The following is a 10,760-nucleotide window of genomic DNA, read 5'->3' on the forward strand; positions in this document are numbered from 1 at the left end:
TCTGACTGAAAATCATTAATTTGTATGTTTTAATAACTTAAAATTATTAAATCAAGTGAACCTCTAAATTTACACAGTAAGCAGTGTTTATGCTCCCAATACAAAGCACTGACTTCCCAAAACATTTGGCGGCCATATCGGCAGCCATTTTTGGTGGCCATCTTGGATTTCAATGAAAATCATTAATTTGTATAATTTATTAACTAAAAATCATAAACAAACCAAACGAACCTCTAAATGTATATAGTAAGCAGTGTTTAAGTTCTGAATACAAAAACCTTAACATCTCAATACTTTTGGCGGCCATATTGGTGGCCGTCTTGGAGTTTAAAAAAAATAATTAATTTGTATACTGTAAATTATTAACTAAAAATCACATAAAATCAAATGTATACAGTAAGCATTGTTTTATATTCTAAATACAAAACATTGACTTAGCAATAAATTTGGTAACTTGGTATATAAATAAAAGGTAACTTGGTTGAAGGGTCGATAGTTTTAAGTATTTAGGCATTAATTTTGATAGTTTTTTCACTTGGAACATGCATACTTTCACCCATGTTCAAAAATATCCCAACATATTGGAATTATTCGTAGATTAAGAAGTTTCATCCTAATTTTTCTCTTAAACCTTTAGCTAATGCCATAGTACTGCCAATTTTTGATTATTGTAGTTCTGCATGGTCAAATTGTACAGTAGCCCATCTCAACTCACTCCAAGTATTATTAAATAGACTTGCCAGAATTACTTTAAATGCTGATATCAGAACACCTTTTAACAATCTTATGAAATCTCTGAATTGGAAGTATGTATCAACGATGGGAAGAGAATATACTTATTATGACCTTTAAATGTTTAACAGGCCCAGTCCCTGAGTACTTAAATATTTTTTATGAGCTAATGGACAATTATCACAGTCTAAACACAAGAAGCAAATCGAAAAATACATTAGTTTTACCTAAATGGAACAATGGATTTGGGGAAAATACATTCAAATACCGCTCGGTTAAACTGTGGAACAATCTTCCCCCGATACTCGCAATTCAATAAATTTCTTAACTTTGCATTCCTTCAAAAATTTGATTTAATATTACATTTTCATTTTGCTTCTTGTGTATACCAAATTTTGCTTGTGTTTACCAAATTTTCTTTTGTTTTTGTATATAATTTCTTAACTTTCATTTCTTATTTTAATGTTGTAACTATTAACTGGACCTTAAGGAAGAACAATGTAAAAGTTGATTAAGTATCCAGAATAAAGAAAAAAATTCTATCTATTCTATCTACTTATTTGGCGGCCATTTTAAATGTTCAATGAAAATTGATTACGGTATTGGTATAACATTTGACCTATATATCATACAAAAAATAAGTAAACAATGTTTTTATAGTAATGTTGTCATTAGGAGTTGATTGAGAGTACAGTACACTACACTCTTCCTCAACTAACTTTGAACTACAAATTCTGTCTGGGCCTTAACTATTCGTGAGGATCTTCGCAATAGGGGTTTTTGAGCTGGTAGGACTTTTTGACCTTTGTCAACCGGTTCACTCACTCGGGGGTTTTCGACCACCATTGAAGTTTCACAGAGTGTGGAACTTTGCGTTGGCAAAGGCTCAGGATGTGTTACCACATGTGGATCCCGCTGCTTCTCATGAACTTCCTTGGAGTATACCCACTAACGTCATTGACAGGAACACTAGCCAACTCCCGCAACACGCATCAAATAGTTAGGAAGACCCAACGTCTTAATTACACATCCCTTTACATGCTTAATTAACACATCTCTATTGTTTTTAACTCCAACATGTTCACCCACGTCAAATTTCCTCTTCTTATGCCTTAGGGTTTAATAAGACAAACCTTATTGTGGAAAACATGCTAAAACAACACCAGAATATTTAAAATCATTTGAAGTTAGTTCGGACATAGGTTGTCTCTGCTAGGAAATTAGGGGAAGGGCTTCCATGCAGCCACCAACCGCAAAAGATTTGAGAACATACTTATGTCAAATTTTCATGGATGGTGGTTTCCTCTGACTGCTTCCGTGGCTCCTTGATGACAAAATAGTTTGTGAATGGCTGGTTGATAGGGGTAACTTTTTTCACCTGTACTTAAGAAAAAAAACACACAAAATCCTGGAACAAGTTGTTTCTCTACGCTCCCCACTGCCAGTAACCAGATATGAAACTCTCAGATGTACTTTACAGTTTATTGCAGGCAGAATGAATGAATGCAGCTCCCTCAGACAGGTTTTGGCCCAACACGACCATATATACACTGATGCTAGGATCCTGGCTATATCCACTCTCATGAGCGCATCTTGCTTCATCCGTAGACAGCGTACGGAGCATTGTCTCCTGGTTGCTGGCTCCAAACTTGGGTTTCACCTCCTATACTATGATTCCAGCACTGTTCAACACCTTTGAACCATGAATGTTTGTCATAATTTTGTTCAGATTCATCATCAGCTCTTGATCCATTTCCCTTACTCCTCAGCTCAACAGCATATTTCATCTCGAGTGGGAAAATCTGAACAAAATTATGACAAATGTTCATGATTTAAACTGTGTTAAACAATGCTGGTGGAATCAAGGTACAAGAGGTGAAACCCGGGTTTGAGCTCTGGACGCTTCCTGTCTACAAACGAAGCAAAATGTGCTCCTTGAAAAGGGATATGATTGTGACCCTGGCACCAGTTCAGGTTGTGCTGGGCCCAAATTTTCTGAGGGAGCTGTATTCAATCTGCCTACACTGAACAGTGTAACAAAGTGCATTTAAGAGTATCGTGTCTGGTTACTTGCCTATTGGTAGCAGCGGTGAGAAACAACTTGTTCCAGGATTTGGTGGCGTTGTCTCAGGTACTGGTGAAAAACTCTTATGTAAGTCAACCATCGCCAGCATTACCCCTATCTACCAACCAGGGACAGAATATTCAGTCATAAAGAATCTATGGATGCAGTGAGAGGATGCCATCATGGAGATTGGTCAGAAGTGTGTTCTCAATACTTTTAAACTTTGTGGCTGCAAAAAAGCACCCACATCCTATATCCCAACTTTCAACCTATTCTTTTGCAACAAGCCTTGTGATTTTTCTTAGATTATTATGTACCACTCTGGTATGATGATCCGTTTTGTGTGATCTTGCTAAAAGGCAGACAGGCAACTGTGAATGCATAACCTCCTTGGCGGCAGTAATACAGTATTTGTAGAGCGGGTCCTCCATTAATTATAGTCATTTAAAGAATTACATGAATTTATAAGGGATTTTCTTTGTAAAACATCCACAAAAAAGGCTCATTGGGTGTAACAGCACGTGTAGCACAATAATAAAAGTACAGTAGATTTATTGTGAAACTAAACATTGCATCTGACTGGTGTTCATTGGTGTGGATAACAGGGAGCTTGAATAACATTGGCCAGAAAATCATGGTCATTGAGTTTAACCATTAGTTTTTAGTTTGTACGGTAGTTGGACTAACATTATTTTTAAATATTTTTTATACCAAACATTAGACCCATACCATTAAAAAGCGCATTTTCACCAGGATGAAAGAGTTTTTGAATTAAATTTTGAGTGTAAATAAAGTGACTTCTCATATTTTGTAGTTTCAATGTAATCAGTGTTCATTAAAAAGACAATATTATGGCCGCTAATATAGCTGCCAAAATGGCTGGGCAGTGTATTACGAAGTCAATATTTTGTATTGAGAAAACAAACACTGTTTATACCATAGGCCTATATATTTAGAGTTTCATTTAATTTTATATGATTTTTAGTTAATAAATTATACAAATTAATGATTTTCATTGACAATCCAATATGGCCGCCAAATGTATTGAGAAGTTAATTTTTTTGTATTGAGAACATAAACACTGCTATATACATTTAGAGATTCATTTGATTGTATATGATTTTTAGTTTATAAATTATGCAAATAATTGGTTTTCATTCAAAATCCAAGATCGGCCTCGAATATGACGGTTAAATGTAAATGCGAGGTCAATGTTTTGTATAAAAAAACTTAAACACGTACTGCTTACTATATACATTTAGAGGTTAATTTGATTTTATATGATTTTCAGTTAATAAATTATATGCAAATAATTGATTTTCATTCAAAATCAAAGATGGCCGCCAAAATGGCCCCAAACGACCCCATGGGAACATCAAAATTTGTTCATCAGATACTTTGAGGGTTACAAAAATGTTAGTTAAAAATATATATCCTGGGGGTGCATGGGAACCTCCCATTCCTACTAGAAATCCCGCTAGTCTGAACGCCTGCCAAAGTTAAGCCGGGCTTAGCGTTGAAGTTGAGGTGGATGAACCCGGTGAGTTGAGCCGGGTTTATCCACCTAGTCTGAACTAGGCCTTAGGCTATTAATATTATTAACTTGATAAATGATAATCATGACATTGATGATATTATTAATGATAATTATAATAAAGATACTCACTTTATACCTACACGGGTTTGCACGGGGTTGCAGTTCTCAATTATGTTGTTACAAGCATTATTGTACTTTTTGTCAAAAATTCACAATTCATAATTCCATTTTTCTCAAAACTTGAACGTAAAAGTCTAGTAGACAAGAAGGAAATATGTCCCTGTACAAGATGCCTACCAAAGAAATAATGATAAAAGCGATAACATCAACAGCAATAGCAATAATAATAATGATGATAATAATAATAATAATAATAATAATATTGAAGATGATAATAATAATAGTAATGATAATAATAATAGGCTAATAATAATAATGATAATAATAATAGTAATAATAATAATACGAGCTATAAAAAGCACCTAATAATAAAAAGAAATAGTGAAAGATAAATATCAACAGAAAATTGTTATGAAAAAATAAGGAAAAAAAACCAATAATTATAATAGGCCTAATTAAAAAAAAAACTACGGATGTAGTTGATTAGTCAAATTAATATTATTAGATATATATATCTTTTATATATTTTTATATATTTTTTCATTCTTTGTGATTTTCAACGTATTAGTGGGAATGTTGTACACAGTGATAGATGCAGGAATTCGAAATAGAGGGGTGGGAGGGGGGCGGTGTTCGTTTCACAGATGGAGGGTCTAGGCTCTACCTCTATACACCACCTCAGCTACACCATGGCTGGGGCTGAGGAAAAACATTATGATTATGGCCGGTAATGCACTCTCAGACTCAGGCCAACCACCCAATCCCACTCCCAATGTAGGACGAAATCGGATTCCGTTGTGAAACAATGGTGAAATGTTGCCAGTATGGGAATTTCCCAAAGTTGTTTCTATAGAGGGCGTTGTATGGAATTAGTAATAGTATACGGTACGTGGTAGGCCTACTGTCCAGATTCACCCGATTCTACCTAAAATCTTGCCAGTGCTGTTGAAACGTCTCTCTTTCTGTCTTCTTGGATTTACGGCTGACCCTCCGTTCACCCGTGGGACCTGAATCAAAAGCACGTGCCGACATTTTTTTCGCGGAAGCAACAACACAACAGGCAAGTAGTCACTAACCACACAGCTAGGCCAGTTTCTACTGCCACTGGTTGTGCGCGGAGTTTGTGAAAGCATAGCGTAATTATAAAATGGGTATTATCTGGGCCAAGCTGCCTATTAGTGCCAAAATAAGTATTTAGCCTCCACTAATTCGAATTACGAATTACTAATTCGAAATTTCGAATTAGTAACTCGTAATTTAGAAATTAATAATTCGTATTCGAAAAATTCGAAATTAGGGCTACATTATAAATAACGCCGTGGCTAGAGGTGCGGTACCGTATTTCTACTTTGTTTTGCCAAGGTACGATAAATGGCATTACGTCACCATCACCCAATGAAATGCCAGAATGTGTGTGACGTGCATTGTATATCACCCGCAATGAGCGGTGGAAGGAGAACGATCATTGTACAGTACTGGGAAATTAGAACATCAAAAGTACAATATTGTTTGACTTTACTGTATCCTTAAAGCCCCATTCCCGGCAAAATTTCACTAAAAATGACTTTTTTTTAGAAAATATGCGTTTGCATTACTCCAATTATTATAAATCATGGAAAAATATTGGCATAAATTTTAGTTTTACACAAAAGAATTGAAAAAATGAGAAATACAGACTATTTCTCATAAAATATTACCATTTTCTCGACGAATTCATCGTTACTAGGCAAATTCAGAGGTTGTAGATCGCATCCACTGGAATACTCTCGCTTTTATGTATACTTTATACAGTCAATAAAGTGCGCCCTCTAGATGTGTATAAGAGACAGGTTATCTACTGTACAGTATGTAAAACTTATCGGTGAACCCCATGGATATACTGTAATAGAGTATTTGGTCCATAAGCACCCAAGTTTTTGAAAAAAAAAACTCAGGTAATAAATTCTGCTGGTTTGTTGAAGAGCTATGAGTTCTTAAATTTACTTATTGCCTCTGAAGCCCATGATAATGTTGCAGCTGTATTCAGCGCAGGCTGTGTTTCAACCTACTAGGTACACACTTGTACTCCTGGGTGGAGAGAGACACCTGGCGTGCGTCTATTTTAGACTTTATTGCTTTGCCAGTACAGTATTATAGAGGGCATTGTAAGTAAATGAAATATAATAATAATAATAATAATAATAATTCTGGATTTATATAGCGCCTCACGTTGGCACACCATTGAGGCGCTTGAACATTATTACCTCCGGATCACTGGATCAAGCACATATGGAACACACACTCAAGCCCCATGGGGGAATTCCATAATGTTGCAGCTGTATTCAGCGCAGGCTGTGTTTGAACCTACCAGGTACGCACTTGTACTCCTGGGTGGAGAGAGACAACCGTAGATAAAGTGCCTTTCCCAAGGACACAAGTGACTTGCACAGGGAGAGGTTCGAACCCCCGACCTGAAGGTTGAGAATCCAAGCCACAACCGATGCGCCAACCACTTCTATAAACATGATTCTTCCCTCCGGATCTACAATTGTTGAGAATTTTTTTTTAAAGATAATGGTTGTGATAAATCTCTAAAACGCTACCATTCAATGAAGACAATATTTTTTTTTTTATTCAGAAAAAATAAAATAGACCTAAGTTACAATTTAAATTAAATAAATCTTCATTCAGTTTACTTAATAATTTATAATAGGCATACAGAAATCGTTAAATTGTCTGCTAAAAATGTACCTGTAGAGTATATTATATAACAAATTAGAACCAGTATTATATACATGTAATTAATTTATATTATTGGTTCAAATTTATCATTAAAATGCAAAAATAATAATATTACAAATCCATAAGGTTAGTCATTTAGACTAAACTGCATGAATATATGTGATTTGTCTGATAGTTGGCAAGGACACTATTCTCGGATTCTAATTTTCAATTGTATTCTTAAGAAAAGCAAAATATTGATTGACTTGATACAAACAGTTTGTAGCAACATAAACCATGAAGATAATAATAGTAAATAAATTGTATACTGATGTAATATACATCGTAAACACCGCATCGTTGTAACTAGAAAATACAGTAGGCCTATGTTTTAAAGTGGCATGCAGATGTTTATTTACTAATCAATATGTAAAATAGTATTCCCTTATTGACGTCGACACGACCGAAAGGAATAATCGTTATTAGGTTTTTAAGGGTAGATTATTGTGTCTGATTAAATTTGTATTTTAGAATGTAGTTTGATGTGTTGTAAGAAAATATACGCTATATTATTAAGATTTATTCAGTAAAGCTGGCGTGAGTATATTTCAGACATTTATTGCTTTGTCTGTACAGTATTTGCAAAATAAAACTTGAAAGATGAATCAAAATGAACACGTGTTATGTTTGTAGTCAATGTTTTTTGTCTAGTGAAAATTTCTTTTAACTTTGTTTCTTCTTGTGAATGAAATAAAGTATGTTGCAGTGTACCAAGCCCGTAGCCAGGATTTTGGTAGGGGGGTTCTTTTTGATACTGAAAGGGCACTTGCGAGCACCATTGGCTGGGGCCAGGGGGGCCGCCAAGGGCCCCCGCGGGGTCCAGGGCCAAAACCCTGGTGGGGGTCCAGCATTCTAAGCATTTACAGGTGTTATTTAATTGATTTGAGAGGCCATACACAAAAAAAATGTTATTAAAGAGGTAATTTTTTGAGTTGGAAAAAGATAAAAAAAAAAAAAAACTACTACTTTAGTACTACAGTATTGGTAATTTAACAACAGTAGCATGATACACACTCCGAAGAATCCAGTATGGTTTATACTTTATTTTTTATTTATATAGCACTTTGGAAGTTGTATCATATTATACTCACTTAAGACAATCAATAACAAAAAGAACCGAGACAAATTTGTATGGTTGGTTGTAGCCTATTATAATCATACATATATATAGGCCTACACAGGTGAAACTATCCCCCGCCGGACACCATCCCGGTATTTCTGAGTCAAGGTTTCGGGGCCTGAATTTTGTATGTTACTAGGAGGCCTAACGATCGGGTATTAAAATAGGACTTTTAATGATGCTAGGCTCTAGGCTAGGCCTAAAGTGTAGGCTAGCCAGCCTTTGTTGAAAGGGCACTTCATGAAAAGGGGGATTTGTTCGAACCCAACGAACCAACCTGGTTACGGGCTTGTGTAAATAAACTATATATTACGTCATGATTCACTTTTATGTGAAATCAAATAATATAAAAAGAATGCAACCTGAAAAGATTACGGTACCATCATCCATTATGACAGAGAGATATCCCCGGGCTGTATTAATTTTAAGCTCTGCCCTGGGTCTATTTTTGGCTGTTAACTTGCGTGTACATTTTAGATTCTCAATTGTGTATCTCACCGACATCCAGCCATTGTTTCCCACGTCATTGTTGTTTCACAATATTATACCTGGTAACTAAAAAATCTGTATTCAATCATCATCGTCATCCTATAATGTGCATAAACTCGTATGAGTTACAGTATCGGCCAGTGGCGTATCCAGGGGGGAGGGGGAGGGGTGCGGTGGGCTCGCCCCCCCCCCCAGCATCTATTCGGAGCCTCGTCTTGTCAGTTGCTGATAAAAGGAGGGCGTATTATATTGATCTCTCTTATTTGCTATGAATCTCTCTTATATGCTAGTGCTGTCTAATACGCATTCGCATAAGTGTGGAAGATTAAGTGCTTTAATCGTACAGTATTTGAATTCCCAACAAATACTCAATGGTCTATTTAGTTGGTTACGGCGTATATAGACAGCGGAAGGTCCCGGGTTCGGTTCCCGGTTTGGGCAATACATAGAAAATCGGCAAATGACAAATCAAAACAAAGTAACGACAGGCCTACATACCATAGAGTAAAATAGGAATAAGCCTCCACAATCGTTCTGTATTCTTCAAATGAAAAAAAGTGTTCCAACGCTCTGCTGTTTGGACAAAGTTTTTTTTCAGTTTAAGAGTAGCAATTTGTTTATTAGGCCTGAGCCTACTTATATGGACACACGATTTTATGTCATGTTTGTTCATCACCACCGTAAGGCCAAGTTATATTACAAGTTGTAAGTTCTGAAGTTCATAATGAATAGGCCTATGTTATATTTTTACAAACTATATTAAAGTCGTTCATTTAAATGTATATTCTTTTTGTAGTATAAACAAAGAACTTAAATAGCGGACGAATGAGCTGCTCCGCGTATTTGCATTAAAATCGATGGAACATTCGCCCTCCTGCGAACATTGAACATTTTACTAAGTGGAGAAACTACAGGAGACAAACGAACAAGAGCGGCGCCTTTATTGCTGTTTATTAATTCTATATAGCGCCGCCGCGAGGGGGTAAAATTGCTCTCCGTGTACCCAAAATGCCTTTTGAACGGATGTTCCACTATATTGGGAAGCTGCTCTATCTTCTGCTTAACGGTTTCCGAAACCGAAATAAATACATAAAACCAGTATTCAGAAATAAACCACATAAGCCTAATATAGGCGTATTGAATACAGTAACTCATTAAATTGACTGTTAATCTAAATTCTATTCGTGTAAAATTAAGTGCGTAACATCATATCAGACAGATGAAATCTTCGGAGAAACGATAAATTCTCGATGAATAATGCTTAACAGTTTCAATTGTTAGCTTAAGGTTGTATACCGAAATAAATACATAAAACAAAGGCAATTCAACAGAAGGACGCACATCTCGGGACATCAAAGGTTATAACTCTGGCATCGACATTCTAGGCGCATGTGCGTCCCTAGACGCTGAACGTCACAAAAACCATAGCAACCAGACCATAAACCGTCAGCGTACGTGACGAATTACTTGCGCACGTGTTAGTTGCCATGATAATCGCGCGTCGTGCGGTGATTATAAAGGCCTAATGATATTTTGCACTAACATTAGACTGAAATTATATTCTTCATTTCAACATTAATTTTACCAAAATTGTGGTGTATTGTCGTTCATGAGACTTACTTCGCAGAAAAAAAAATAAATAAATGTTCTCTATCTACTCAAATGTTCGTTTTGTGCACCTTAGTCCAACATTGTCAAAATGACAGTTTAATGTTACATAAGAACATGAAATTTTATAAAATTCGTAAATTTTCAATTGCTATAACTTTTCATTTTCTTGGTCAATTTTCACAAATCAAATTGCAGTTTATAGAAGCACTTAACAAGCTCGCGGTCAAAAGAAATCAGATGTACCAGACATTGCGAAGTACCCAAAATTAATACAATAGTAACTAACACCATAAAACGTATGGCACGCATAGACTAATAATTGACGG

General features: G+C 35.7%; 1 protein-coding gene across 1 annotated transcript in view; it reads left to right on the forward strand.

Moving 5' to 3' along the window:
• Positions 1-5,332: 5,332 nt before the first annotated feature.
• The window catches only part of LOC117103945, a 15,795-nt gene continuing 10,367 nt past the window's right edge, over positions 5,333-10,760 (forward strand). Inside the window, exon 1 of the mRNA XM_033244601.1 lies at positions 5,333-5,514. The gene's annotated coding sequence lies outside the window, so the exon portion shown is untranslated. The remainder of the gene's footprint in view (positions 5,515-10,760) is intronic.

Source organism: Anneissia japonica, unplaced genomic scaffold (genome assembly GCF_011630105.1).
Source record: "Anneissia japonica isolate Jap-2015-1 unplaced genomic scaffold, ASM1163010v1 scaffold19604_len23954_cov108, whole genome shotgun sequence".
Lineage (NCBI taxonomy): Eukaryota > Metazoa > Echinodermata > Crinoidea > Comatulida > Comatulidae > Anneissia > Anneissia japonica.